At 43.1% G+C, this 15,059-nt stretch overlaps 1 protein-coding gene across 1 annotated transcript in view; it reads right to left on the reverse strand.

Moving 5' to 3' along the window:
• LOC113018386 (copine-9-like) overlaps positions 1–15,059 on the reverse strand; it is a 60,321-nt gene that overhangs the window by 14,247 nt on the left and 31,015 nt on the right. The window contains exon 5 of the mRNA XM_026161452.1: positions 7,266–7,329. The gene's annotated coding sequence lies outside the window, so the exon portion shown is untranslated. The remainder of the gene's footprint in view (positions 1–7,265; positions 7,330–15,059) is intronic.

A 15,059-nucleotide genomic window follows, 5' to 3' on the forward strand; every position in this document is an offset into this window, starting at 1 on the left:
AAAAAGTATTTAGTCAGCCACCGATTGTGCAAGTTCCCCCACTCAAAATGATGACAGAGGTCAGTAATTTGCACCAGAGGTACACTTCAACTGTGAGAGACAGAATGTGAAAAAAAAATGGTAGGATTTGTAAAGAATTTATTCGTAAATTAGGGTGGAAAATAAGTATTTGGTCACCTCAAACAAGGAAAATCTCTGGCTCTCACAGACCTGTAACGTCTTCTGTAAGAAGCTTTTCTGTCCCCCACTCGTTGCCTGTATGAATGGCACCTGTTTGAACTCATCATCTGTATAAAAGACACCTGTCCACAGCCTCAAACACTCAGACTCCAAACTCCGCCATGGCCAAGACCAAAGAGCTTTCGAAGGACACCAGGAAAAGTATTGTAGACCTGCACCAGACTGGGAAGAGTGAATCTACAATAGGCAAGCAGCTTGGTGTGAAAAAATCAACTGTGGGAGCAATCATCAGAAAATGGAAGACATACAAGACCACTGATAATCTCCCCCGATCTGGGGCTCCACTCAAGATCTCATCCCGTGGGGTCAAAATGATCATGAGAACGGTGAGCAAAGATCCCAGAACCACATGGGGGGACCTGGTGAATGACCTGCAGAGAGCTGGGACCAAAGTAACAAAGGTCACCATCAGTAACACACTACAACGGCAGGGAATCAAATCCCGCAGTGCCAGACGTGTTCCGCTGCTGAAGCCAGTGCATGTCCAGGCCCGTCTGAAGTTTGCCAGAGAGCACATGGATGATACAGCAGAGGATTGGGAGAATGTCATGTGGTCAGATGAAACCAAAGTAGAACTTTTTGGTATAAACTCAACTCGTCGTGTTTGGAGGAAGAAGAATACTGAGTTGCATCCCAAGAACACCATACCTACTGTGAAGCATGGGGGTGGAAACATCATGCTATGGGGCTGTTTTTCTGCCAAGGGGACAGGACGACTGATCCGTGTTAAGGACAGAATGAATGGGGCCATGTATCGTGAGATTTTGAGCCAAAATCTCCTTCCATCAGTGAGAACTTTGAAGATAAAACGAGGCTGGGTCTTCCAACATGACAATGATCCAAAACACACCGCCCGGGCAACAAAGGGGTGGCTCTGTAAGAAGCATTTGAAAGTCCTGGAGTGGCCTAGCCAGTCTCCAGACCTCAACCCCATAGAAAATCTGTGGCGGGAGTTGAAAGTCCGTGTTGCTCGGCGACAGCCCCAAAACATCACTGCTCTCGAGAAGATCTGCATGGAGGAATGGGCCAAAATACCAGCTACTGTGTGTGCAAACCTGGTAAAGACCTATAGTAAACGTTTGACCTCTGTTATTGCCAACAAAGGTTATGTTACAAAGTATTGAGTTGTATTTTTGTTATTGACCAAATACTTATTTTCCACCCTGATTTACGAATAAATTCTTTACAAATCCTACCATGTGGATTCATGGATTTTTTTTTCACATTCTGTCTCTCACAGTTGAAGTGTACCTCTGGTGCAAATTACTGACCTCTGTCATCATTTTAGGTGGGGGAACTTGCACAATCGGTGGCTGACTAAATACTATGGTGTTCTTCGGATGCAACTCAGTATTCTTCTTCCTCCAAACACGACGAGTTGAGTTTATACCAAAAAGTTCTACTTTGGTTTCATCTGACCACATGACATTCTCCCAATCCTCTGCTGTATCATCCATGTGCTCTCTGGCAAACTTCAGACGGGCCTGGACATGCACTGGCTTCAGCAGCGGAACACGTCTGGCACTGCGGGATTTGATTCCCTGCCGTTGTAGTGTGTTACTGATGGTGACCTTTGTTACTTCGGTCACAGCTCCCTGCAGGTCATTCACCAGGTCCCCCCCTGTGGTTCTGGGATCTTTGCTCACCGTTCTCATGAACAGTTTGACAACCCTCGGAGTATGTGGCAGGGACTAAACACGATCACAGACTTTAGAGGGAAAACCAGCACACCGCAGACCACGGCCTCTTTGTGTGAGGATCTAAACGTATTCTACGCTAGATTCGACACAGCGAACACCATGAGACCGGACAGTGTGCGCACCGCGGATGACGTCAGTGCGCACACTGTGTCTGAGGAGGATGTGCGGAGGTGCTTCAGGAAGGTGAACGCACGCAAAGCTACTGGTCCGGACGGGATTCCCGGCCGCGTCCTCAAGTCATGCGCCGCTCAGCTGGCTGGAATGTTCACGCACATCTTCAACCTTTCCCTCTCTCTGTCTGTAGTCCCAGCCTGCTTCAAAATGGCCACCATCGTCCCTGTACCCAAATCCTCCACCATCTCCTCATTGAACGACTGGCGACCTGTAGCCCTGACCCCCATCGTAAGCAAATGCTTCGAGAAGCTGGTCAGGGACTTCATCTGCTCTGCACTAGCCGACTCACTGGACCCTCTACAGTTTGCATACCGCCACAACAGGTCCACTGATGATGCCATAGCCCTGACACTACATACTGCCCTGTCACACCTGGAGAAGAGAGACACGTATGTGAGAATGCTGTTTGTAGATTACAGCTCAGCATTCAATACCATCGTTCCCTCGAAGCTGGACAGGAAACTGCAGGATCTAGGACTGAGCAGCTCCCTCTGCAACTGGATCCTTAGCTTCCTGTCTGACAGACGCCAAGTGGTCAGACTGGGAAGCATCACCTCATCCCCCGTCACACTGAACACTGGTGCTCCACAGGGGTGTGTACTGAGCCCTCTCCTGTACTCACTCTACACCTACGACTGCACAGCCACTAACAACTCCAACATCATTGTGAAGTTTGCGAATGACACTACAGTGGTGGGTCTTATCACCAACAGTGATGAGACGGCCTACAGGGAGGAGGTCAGCGCCCTGACCCACTGGTGTCAAGACAACCATCTCACCCTCAACGTCGCAAAGACAAAGGAGTTGATAGTGGACTTCCGGAGGTGCAGAGAAGTACACACCCCCATCACCATCAACGGCGCTGCTGTGGAGAGAGTGAGCAGCTTCCGGTTCCTTGGTGTACATCTGGCTGAGGATCTTACGTGGTCAGTACACACAAACAAAACAGTGAAGAAGGCGCAGCAGCGCCTCTTCTTTCTCAGGAGACTGAAAAGATTCGGCATGAGCCCCCGCATCCTCAGGACCTTCTATCACTGTGCCATTGAGAGCATCCTCACTGGATGCATCACCACCTGGTATGGCAACAGCACCGCCTACAACTGCAAAGCTCTCCAGCGAGTAGTGCGGTGCTCTGAACGGATAATTGGAGGTGAGCTTCCCTCCCTCCAAGACATCTACAGGAAGCGGTGCCTGAGGAAAGCGGGGAGGATCATCAAGGACTCCAGTCACCCCAGCCATAAACTGTTCAGACTGCTTCCATCAGGAAGGAGGTTCTGCAGCATCCGGTCCCGTACCAGCAGACTGAGAGACAGCTTTTTCCATCAGGCCATCAGACTGCTGAACACTTCATAGACACCTCAGCTTCACTACTGGAACTTCAACATTATGCACTCCATACTGTACAGTAATGCCACTGTTTTGCACATATTCAACTCTGTATATTTTACTTTATATATTTTATTTATTGTTTACTCTATTTAATTTGTAAAATATGTGTACACACACACACACACGTAGAAAAATATTTAGTATACACATTCAGGAATGCATATACTATTATATATTGTACATATATTTATTAGTTTCAGATGTAGCCATTCTTGTATTTTGCTTGTTTACATTATTGTATTTTGCACAACTCTGTTGCTTGTGAAGCTCGCACACAAGAATTTCACTCACATGTGCTGTACCAATGTACCTGCACATGTGATGTGACAATAAAAGTGATTTGATTTGATTTGATTTGATTTTGACCCCACGGGATGAGATCTTGTGTGGAGCCCCAGATCGAGGGAGATTATCAGTGGTCTTGTATGTCTTCCATTTTCTGATGATTGCTCCCACAGTTGATTTTTTCACACCAAGCTGCTTGCCTATTGTAGATTCACTCTTCCCAGTCTGGTGCAGGTCTACAATACTTTTCCTGTTGTCCTTCGAAAGCTCTTTGGTCTTGGCCATGGCGGAGTTTGGAGTCTGACTGTTTGAGGCTGTGGACAGGTGTCTTTTATACAGATGATGAGTTCAAACAGGTGCCATTCATACAGGTAACAAGTGGGGGACAGAAAAGCTTCTTACAGAAGACGTTACAGGTCTGTGAGAGCCAGAGATTTTGCTTGTTTGAGGTGACCAAATACTTATTTTCCACCCTAATTTACGAATAAATTCTTTACAAATCCTACCATGTGAATTCATGGATTTGTTTTTCACATTCTGTCTCTCACAGTTGAAGTGTACCTCTGGTGCAAATTACTGACCTCTGTCATCATTTTGAGTGGGGGAACTTGCACAATCGGTGGCTGACTAAATACTTTTTTGCCCCACTGTATGTATACACACATATATGTATACACACATGTATATATATACACACATATATCCATATATGTATACACACATATACATATATCACTGACTTTCAGCTTGTTGTGTTTGTGGATATATAACTGACTTTAATTATTAAACATTTGAACATAAATAAGTGACGTCATATTCAGTACTTTTCGTACTCTTCGGCCGCTCCATCTTATTAGGGAAATTCCATATACATAAATGTAAATTTCAAAACTCAACCCCATCATTTAATTTGTTTTTGATTGAAATTGAACATTACTTAAACTCTCTTAAATTAACTTCCAATAAAAAAGGTTTATCATTGATTGAAATTCATTCAGAAATGTTTAACGATTGAGCTATCACAACTTTCAAGTACAAAGTTGTTATGAAGTCTGTCACATTCCCCCCGCCCTTTTTTCTTCTTTTTATCCTTTATTTATTTATCCTTCTTATTTCATTGTACTGTATATTATTACTCTTATTTGCCTTGTATGTCTACTGTACAAACTGAACTGGAATGACTGACTGTTCGTTTTATAAGTTCAATAAAGTTTGGAGAAAAAAAAACCCTCTTCGGCCGCTCCCTTCTGCAGTATTTTGCGGCAAAATTATCCACACCCACCGCCGCGCTATGAATTGTGGGATATATGGGACCACGAAGCGTGCACCGGACTACGCTTGATATTTGGGGAAATCGACGGCGCATTTGGAGTATGCATTTGAAGTACACTTCGAATTGGGACAGCCGTCGTCGCGTGGCGGTGACGTAACCGCACTTGAAATGCGTACTTCAAGCGTGCAGACCCTGAATTGGGACACAGCCATGGAGTCCACAACATGAGAACAAATGAAGACAAAACAATAAATACATGCACAGGACAACGAGAAGCTATGAAGCTATGAAGGTGGGGAAAAAGATAGATGGCTACACTCAAGGAAGATGACACAAGGTAAGCAAAACTAAAGCATAATACACACAAGACAAAGACTAAAAAATAAAACAGGAAGTGGCAAAACTCCAGACACAGTGATGGAGGCTTGACAAGACACAGGCGAGGCAGGATTTCTGTCTATTATTGTTTACCTTATGATATAAAACATGTTGAGGTGATTGTTATTGTGAGTTGGTGCTATACAGGGAGTGCAGAATTATTAGGCAAATGAGTATTTTGTCCACATCATCCTCTTCATGCATGTTGTCTTACTCCAAGCTATATAGGCTCGAAAGCCTACTACCAATTAAGCATATTAGGTGATGTGCATCTCTGTAATGAGAAGGGGTGTGGTCTAATGACATCAACACCCTATATCAGGTGTGCATAATTATTAGGCAACATCCTTTCCTTTGGCAAAATGGGTCAAAAGAAGGACTTGACAGGCTCAGGAAAGTCAAAAATAGTGAGATATCTTGCAGAGGGATGCAGCAGTCTCAAAATTGCAAAGCTTCTGAAGCGTGATCATCGAACAATCAAGCGTTTCATTCAAAATAGTCAATAGGGTCACAAGAAGCGTGTGGAAAAACCAAGGCGCAAAATAACTGCCCATGAACTGAGAAAAGTCAAGTGTGCAGCTGCCAAGATGCCACTTGCCACCAGTTTGGCCATATTTCAGAGCTGCAACATCACTGGAGTGCCCAAAAGCACAAGGTGTGCAATACTCAGAGACATGGCCAAGGTAAGAAAGGCTGAAAGACAACCACCACTGAACAAGACACACAAGCTGAAACGTCAAGACTGGGCCAAGAAATATCTCAAGACTGATTTTTCTAAGATTTTATGGACTGATGAAATGAGAGTGAGTCTTGATGGGCCAGATGGATGGGCCCGTGGCTGGATTGGCAGCGAGCTCCAGTCCGACTCAGACGCCAGCAAGGTGGAGGTGGAGTACTGGTTTGGGCTGGTATCATCAAAGATGAGCTTGTGGGGCCTTTTCGGGTTGAGGATGGAGTTAAGCTCAACTCCCAGTCCTACTGCCAGTTTCTGGAAGACACCTTCTTCAAGCAGTGGTACAGGAAGAAGTCTGCATCCTTCAAGAAAAACATGATTTTCATGCAGGACAATGCTCCATCACACGCGTCCAAGTACTCCACAGCGTGGCTGGCAAGAAAGGGTATAAAAGAAGAAAAACTAATGACATGGCCTCCTTGTTCACCTGATCTGAACCCCATTGAGAACCTGTGGTCCATCATCAAATGTGAGATTTACAAGGAGGGAAAACAGTACACCTCTCTGAACAGTGTCTGGGAGGCTGTGGTTGCTGCTGCACGCAATGTTGATGGTGAACAGATCAAAACACTGACAGAATCCATGGATGGCAGGCTTTTGAGTGTCCTTGCAAAGAAAGGTGGCTATATTGGTTGCTGATTTGTTTTTGTTTTGTTTTTGAATGTCAGAAATGTATATTTGTGAATGTGGAGATGTTATATTGGTTTCACTGGTAAAAATAAATAATTGAAATGGGTATATATTTGTTTTTTGTTAAGTTGCCTAATAATTATGCACAGTAATAGTCACCTGCACACACAGATATCCCCCTAAAATAGCTAAAACTAAAAACAAACTAAAATCTACTTCCAAAAACATTCAGCTTTGATATTAATGAGTTTTTTGGGTTCATTGAGAACATGGTTGTTGTCCAATAATAAAATTATTCCTCAAAAATACAACTTGCCTAATAATTCTGCACTCCCTGTATAAAAAAACTTAAATAGACTAATGTGACTGCAAACTCCTACAACACAAAAATTAACAGTGCAATATTGTTCAGTGACATGTGGGTTGTATGTGTGCATGTGTTTGTGCACGTGTGTATACTGACCCTGCAGTTACTGAGCTCCTCTGCAGTTAAGATAATGACTCCACACTTCTTCCCAGGAATCCCGCTGAGAGCGTAAATAGATGGAGCGAGAAACAGAAGGAAAAATTGCAAAAGAGGGTAATTGTAGCCTGCCATAAATAATACAAGTGCCAAGCAGATGTCATTCATAGCTTTAAACTGCTGTTAAAGAAACGCTCACACAGTGACTTACTTTCCGATGGGCAAGCCATTTCTAAAAATAAGAGGCAATTACAACGAAAAAAAACTTTTTAACAACTGTAGCGTATTGGAAACAAAATTTTTTGCAATATACGTGTGAACAAATCCATCCACTTGATCTGTCCCTTTTCTTTTCTACAACGTGTTCAAGGTTAAAGATGGCAATGATTCTTTTATCCCGTTCCTTTGTCTCCTTCCTCCTTTTAATCTTAAATTAAATGCGAAGCCTTGAGAATGACCTGTTTGCAGTATTTCTTATCCGACAAATGAACCGTTCCAAAAGAGGATATAACAGGAAAAAAGTGGATGTCTTTAGAAGAAGAAAAAGAGAACGGAGGAACAGACTGGGAAAACGAGCAGAAAAATGAGGGGTAACTTTGTGATCACAAAGGGGGCCAAGCCTGACTGCTGTTTCATTATAATTTTTAAAAGAGTTGAAAATGAGGAGAGAGAAAATTGGCTGGGGTCCGCATGAAGTTGGGAAGTCTAAGTTGAAAGAAAAATGAGAGACCCATTTTTGTGTCAATTTGTGCAGGGTAAATTCAACTCTAATATGCTCATCCTATAACCACCATGTAGCCTGCAGTGACACACACACATTTTAATACATTTGATATTCCTGATATGCCACATATTGGATGGGTTATCATTTGTACCCGGTCTCAGAAACTGACTGTCATCATTACCAGGGTGAAGCGGCACACAGCGGAAGCCTGCTCTGCGCTTGTTTCTGACATGCAGTCCTTTCATGTGCTGGCAGGAAGCTCTGACATCCGAGATCTGAGCAACATGCATCTAAGAGCGGGGCTGTTGATTGTGACTCATAATTAAATTCACAGCATACAACTCAAAGCTACCTTTGGTAACTCTGTATCAGTTTAGCTTAACATTTCTTTGTGACCAGACAAAAGACATTGTGAAAGAATCGGCTGGTTTAATTTACCGATCTCACCCTGTTCTCATTCATACATCATGTTAACACAGCTTTGTCAAAGGTGCTGTCTTATTTATACGCACTGGATTATGACAACGGTGAGATGGTCTGTCATTCCCAGGCTTTTGATAAGAGGAAGCTTTTTCAAAACACAAACATCCCAACTGATCCTTAACTAAAGTCCCCTGGCTCACAAATCTTTAAATAAGTGCCACCTGTTCAGGTACCCGGTGTGGATTTTGTCAGTCTATAAAATAGGACTGTTAAATCTGAGCTGATGATATAGACATAGCAGGTGTATAAAGGGACACGTTTGTAAAACAGGGAGATGCAAAAATGACATTATATTACACCCTGAGATGAAATGCCAGTAACTATCAAAACAACCAAATTCATTTAATTTGTATTTGGAGCAAGGTAAAATTGAACTGTCAAGAATGACGCAGTAAGCCTGGAAACAGCTGTCCCGCTACAATGTTCTGTTTCAATGACGTATTATTGGTATGCACTGGTAGGTCTAATTCCTCCTCGGTGACCTTTAACTCTAACAATAATGCTAGGCAATCAGAATTTGTTATTTTATCTTTATTAAATTATTTTCTCTATTAGGTCTTGGAAATCAGGCAACAAAGAAAATAATCATTCTAATTAGCAAATATAAAAAATACACTGCTCAAAAATATCAACAGAACACTATGAAAAAAGGTCAGATCTCAATGGGGAAAAAAATCATGCTGGAAATCTATACTGATATAGACCCGGTAATGTGTGAGCCACAAATGATGCAACCAGCTAGTCCATTTTGCCAAAATGTCATTGCAACTCAAAATAGCACTTAGCCCCCACATGCTTCTATGCGTGCCTGGCAATATTGGGGCATGCTGCTAATGAGGCGATAGATGGTGTCCTTGGGATAGATCTGGACGAGGGCATCACTGAGCTCGTGTAGTGTAGTAAAAACTGTCATGAACGATAAGGAGGGAAAAATGTGTGAGACCTCCAGCCATAGCTGGACTGGCCATCGGGCATACCGGGCATTTGCCCGGTGGGCCGCTGGCGATTTTTTGTTTTTATGGGCCGATCGATTTTTTTTTTTTTTGGAAGGGTATAAATAATGAAAGGTGTTGGATTGGCCAGTTGGTCATGATCGACTCTGGGCTGGACCGATTACAGCCGAGGAGGTCGGATGCACCCTCCCCCTTGTTTAGCAATCTTATAGACGAACTAAAGAAAATGGAGAACAAAAAAAGGAAAGAAGGGCCAAAAAGAAACGAGCCCTTCAGGCAGACGCTGCCAAATGTGTAAAAAATAACTGAATTGTTTGGCGGTAGCTGTGGCATAGCTTCCACAGATTTAGCAACATCAGCAAGTGGTGGAGGCCAGCAGGTGGATAAGGGAAAGGGGAGGCAAGAGGAGGAGAGACCGAGGCGGCCGCCGGTCATAGTGGCAGAGGAACTGAACTTCAGGCAAGAAGTTATGACCTGCTGTCTGTGTCAGATATAAACCAAGTTTAGTTGTAGTTTGTTTTCGTTGTGCTGACTTTTTACAGGCGCTTAGAATAACTGGTACTGCGTACTAGCTAGCATGATGGAGTTTATATACTGCTGGGCGGGTGCTATGAAGTTACTGATAGTAAATTTTATTTTATGCTTTAGGTTAGTTTCTCAAACTCCTCAAAATCTTAACAAATTGTGCCAATCCTTACATGTTGCACCAGGCTGATTTATCATCTAAAGTGGAGAAGTCTGTGACAGGAGACAGGAGAGCAGCAGAGAGAGATGGAGAGATGACTTCATGTCATCCATGAGGGATGCATTTGACATATGTTTCACATATTATAGCCCAACAAGTTACTCATAGCAATTTAAATACCAGCAATCAGTTTTTGGCAGACTTTTTGGCACAACACCGGCTATTGCAGTTAATAATACAACAGCTTCTTGCCATTTTTTGTGTTTCTTTTTATCGCTGTGTAACTGAGCTCAATTGAAAGCCTGCATGCGCTAGTACCTCTTGCCACAAGTTCCCAGAATCCTTTGCGGTTTTACCCCTGAATGACGTCACATTTTTGGTGGGCCGGTCTCTAGTCAAAATGCCCGGGCCGATTTTTTGTCCCAGTCCAGCCCTGCCTCCAGCTGTAACAGCGTTCCTGTTTTGGGGCCCCAAAAGTTTGATTCTGTTCATCTGGATGTAGCGTTTTCAGTCGGAGAAATGTTTCTCCGACTGAAAACGACTGAAATGTTTCCCTCCCAGCCCATTGTTCCTGGTTTCATTCATTATGCAATTACACTGTTTATAAGATTGGGGAAACCTGCAGTCAGCTGAGACTGATGAAGTCACTTGGATGTGTGACGAAACGTTTCTCCCACTGAAAACGTTACATCCAGATGAACAGAATCAACCTTTTGGGATTTACTTAACTGGATGCTTGAGCATGCATCAAGAAATACTGTTTTGGGGGTTTGTCTCATTGTTGTCCCTCCAGTGCAGCAGTTGTTAATTTCATTAACACTAAAGCAGCTGAAACTGATTAACAACCCCCTCTGCTACTTAACTGAGCAGATCAATATCAAGTTTAACTGACTCGATGCTATACTCTGATTAAGTGTTCCCTCATTGTTTGTCTCTTTGACTTTTCACCAAAATGTATGCTTAGGGTTAGAATCTAAAGGGACATCATTACAATCACTTTTAAAATGTTGTTCTGGGTAGACTTTGGTGCACAGTCAGTACCGACAGTAGCAGTCAAACTATGGCGGTCTGATTATAGAGACCCAGAGAGCACCAAAATGACATTTCTCCACACCACCACAGGGAGACTGGCCTGGACAAAGAAGGTTTTATGGATTCATTCTGTTTAGCCCAAAGTCTGACCATCTGCACGCTCAGCAGAAACAAAGACTCATCAGACCAGGCTACATTCTTTTCCAGTGTGCACCTTCATGATAATGGAAAACCTACTGCACTACTGCATCAGAGCTCTATTTATTTTGGCCCAGAGCAGGAAAACTCAGCCAACTTTGGATATGTTACAGATGACGTTTGTGCAAAGCCTTATGTAGCCTTAGTGTGAAGGTAGCTGCAACTTAGCAGAAGGTTTTCCAAAGATTCAGAAAAACTCTGTGCAGCACCGTAAATGCTGCTGTCAGAATCACTGATATTTGATCTGAGCATTAAGTGAAAGCTCTAGATTTCACTTTGATTGGTTGATTGAATAACTGAACACATTAACAGGTGCACAGATGCTCTGTGAGTGTATATATGTAGTTGTAGGTAATAGGTACATTTGAGCAAATTACATATTTTTGGAGAAAGAATATCTGTGCAACAAAGCACAGAAGAACGGCCTGGTTTTGTTTATACTTTGTACCAAAGAGACAAAAAACACTGTAATTTGAGGACTGGGATGTAACGTCTACATATCTGTAGCCATGCAAGTTCCAGTTCTACAAACCATCTTTTCCCACAAGTCTACAATGATTTTTCTGGTTGCATATATTTCATATATTTCATTTACTTTTCAGCCTTTCAAGTGCTTTCAGTACTTTATGTTGTAAGTTTGTAGTTTCTGTGACTGAACTTTCTCACTTTCCATCAGCCCTGGTTTCATTCAGTGGTCGAGTGTAGCTTGAAGCAGAAAAGAAAAAACAATGAACTAGAAAAATTTGAGAAAAAGTATATTGAGAGACATCCATTGTTTCCACAGCTGTCGGCTTCGCTGACAGCGAATTTAAATTGGGTGGCACAGTCACAAGGTGTTTGCATTGATATCGAGACACCCTTTTCAAATCCTTTTCCTTTCCACACACACACACAATTCACACTTTTGTGAGACATACAAATGTTATTCATGTGTGTAGAAAACATTACATAATAATATAAATGGTGCTAAAGACGCAGCTATAACCTTGATTTGTGATTCATTTCAGCTCAATTTGAATCATGGTTTTGTTGTGAAAGTAAGAATGAATGTGCTCAGTCTCTGCAATATTCATCAAAAGTCATTATCCCATTTTTAGATGCCTTTCATTTATTTATGTATCAATTTATTTATTTATTTTTGGCGGGACTGTGATTTTAATGCATTTTCATCTGCTGCCATGTGCCAAACTGGAGCCCAAATCCAACTTGTTGGAAACCGAGGGCCTGAATCCAAAGCCATGAGCTGCTGTCCACTGACCCTGTGTCAGGCTCAGGAGGGACTCGGAGGCAGACCGTCACTAAGGTTCACAATTTAATTACACGTAGACACCAGGTGCGGGTATATACAAGTGAGGGGGCACAGGAAGAGGGTCTCCGGGGAACACAGGCACGGGAAGGGAACGGCTATATACACAATCCACTGAAGCTCAGGTAGCTCGGGCTCCGGTCTTTAGCTCACCGAACGGCGGTCCTCAGGCTGGCGAGAAATGAGTGTTACACAATAATCCAGCGAGGAAGCACTCTCAGCAGCTGCCTTAAGAAGTGAGTGAGATGATTGTTTGCAGGTGTCCGAGCCAGGGGCTGGAGCCGTCAAGACTCCGCCCCGGTAGAGCGCAGTGCGCGGAAGGGGAGAGAGGGAGATGCAGCACAACAAAAACACTTGTAGCCATACAGAGTCAGCCGAGAAGGCACAGGGTCATGACACCCTGAATATTTCAGTTGTGTCCCAGTTCAGTGTGACGATAAAGCAGAATGTGGAATAACAGCCACATCGAGACACAGATGACACAGACTTATTGAAAGAAAACGCTCTGAGATGATAAGTGAGAAGAGAAAAATACGTGATCATATGACACAAGTTCATTTAAAGATTTATAGATGAAAGCTCTCGCCTTGGCTCGTAAACCCAGAGCCTGTTCTGACATAGTTTTCAAGTCGGTGGATTCTCTAGCTTGTTCTGCCTGCCAGCTGTAGTGAGCAGCTATACAATGAGAGAATTATTTATGAATTTATCTACGCAGTGTGTCGAACTGTACGCCCGCCAGCTAGCCCGCCAGATGCAAGAGCTGCCTGGACTCTAGAGTATCTGTCCAAGCCTTAATAGCTCTCTAACTCCAGACTAACAGTGCTGCTCTCCGTATCTGTCTGAGATTATACACGTATTCACCTGATTTGTTTCTCTTCATGAGATGCATTCAATACCACAGAGACTTGCAAGACGTCAGCATGGTGTGGAGTGCTGCGAGCTTGAGGTGCATGATTGCAAAATAACAACAACCCCCAGTTTATGTGTATTGATTTAGAATTTCTACAGTTTTCCACGGCACCCACTCAGAGTAAGTCAGCTGTGAGCTATTTCATAAGAAGTGCACCGCTCAAAGGCAACAAAACAGGCTAGGTTCCCATCTGCTGTTAATATAGAGATGTCAAGTATAGATCTTGACGAAGCGCCTTTAACCTCTGGATCATGTTTGCCCATTTAAGAGTACACAGAGTGGCATGCAAAGAGGAGTGGGTTTGGTTTTTGTTTTTTCATTATTCTTTGAAACAGAATTTCCTACAATAATTCAGGCCAGATAGAATTTTCAAACATGGACGCCTTAGTGTAGAAAACCTCCGTTCTACTTAAATATTACCAGATTGTGTTGATTTTACTGATTTGCTTGTTGCAGCATGTCTCCAACTTTTGAATCATACTATATACTGTATGTTCATTGATACAACATGTGATTTCAAAATCGTCTCGTAACACCTGCGACACAGGCAGCCATAATGGGCCTACAGCGGCTTGCAGAAGTATTCAGCCCCCTTGAACTTTTCCACATTTTGTCACATTACAGCCACAAACATGAATCAATTTTATTGGAATTCCACGTGAAAGGCCAACACAAAGTGGTGTACACGTGAGAAGTGGAACGAAAATCATACATGATTCCGAACATTTTTTACATATACGTAAATAACTGAAAAGTGGGGTGTGTGAGCAAAGGGTCTTGGTCTGAGTGCAGTCAGTTGCCCATAGACATTGCCTGATGAGTGCTAATGACTAAATAGAGTGCACCTGTGTGTAATCTAATATCAGTACAAATACAGCTGCTCTGTGATGGCCTCAGAGGTTGTCTAAGAGAATATTGGGAGCAACAACAACATGAAGTCCAAAGAACACACCAGACAGGTCAGGGATAAAGTTATTGAGAAATTTAAAGCAGGCTTAGGCTACAAAAAGATTTCCCAAGCCTTGAACATCCCACGGAGCACTGTTCAAGCCATCATTCAGAAATGGAAGGAGTATGGCACAACTGTGAACCTACTAAGACAAGGCCGTCCACCTAAACTCACAGGCCGAACAAGGAGAGCGCTGATCAGAAATGCAGCCAAGAGGCCCATGGTGACTCTGGACGAGCTGCAGAGATCTACAGCTCAGGTGGGGGAATCTGTCCATAGGACAACTATTAGTCGTGCACTGAACAAAGTTGGCCTTTATGGAAGAGTGGCAAGAAGAAAGCCATTGTTAACAGCAAACCATAAAAAGTCCCGTTTGCAGTTTGCCACAAGCCATGTGGGGCACACAGCAAACATGTGGAAGAAGGTGCTCTGGTCAGATGAGACCAAAATGGAACTTTTTGGCCAAAATGCAAAATGCTGTGTGGCAGAAAACTAACACTGCACATCAGTCTGAACACACCATCCCCACTGTCAAATATGGTGGTGGCAGCATC

This window comes from Astatotilapia calliptera, unplaced genomic scaffold (assembly GCF_900246225.1).
Source record: "Astatotilapia calliptera unplaced genomic scaffold, fAstCal1.2 U_scaffold_74, whole genome shotgun sequence".
Classification (NCBI taxonomy): Eukaryota; Metazoa; Chordata; class Actinopteri; order Cichliformes; family Cichlidae; genus Astatotilapia; species Astatotilapia calliptera.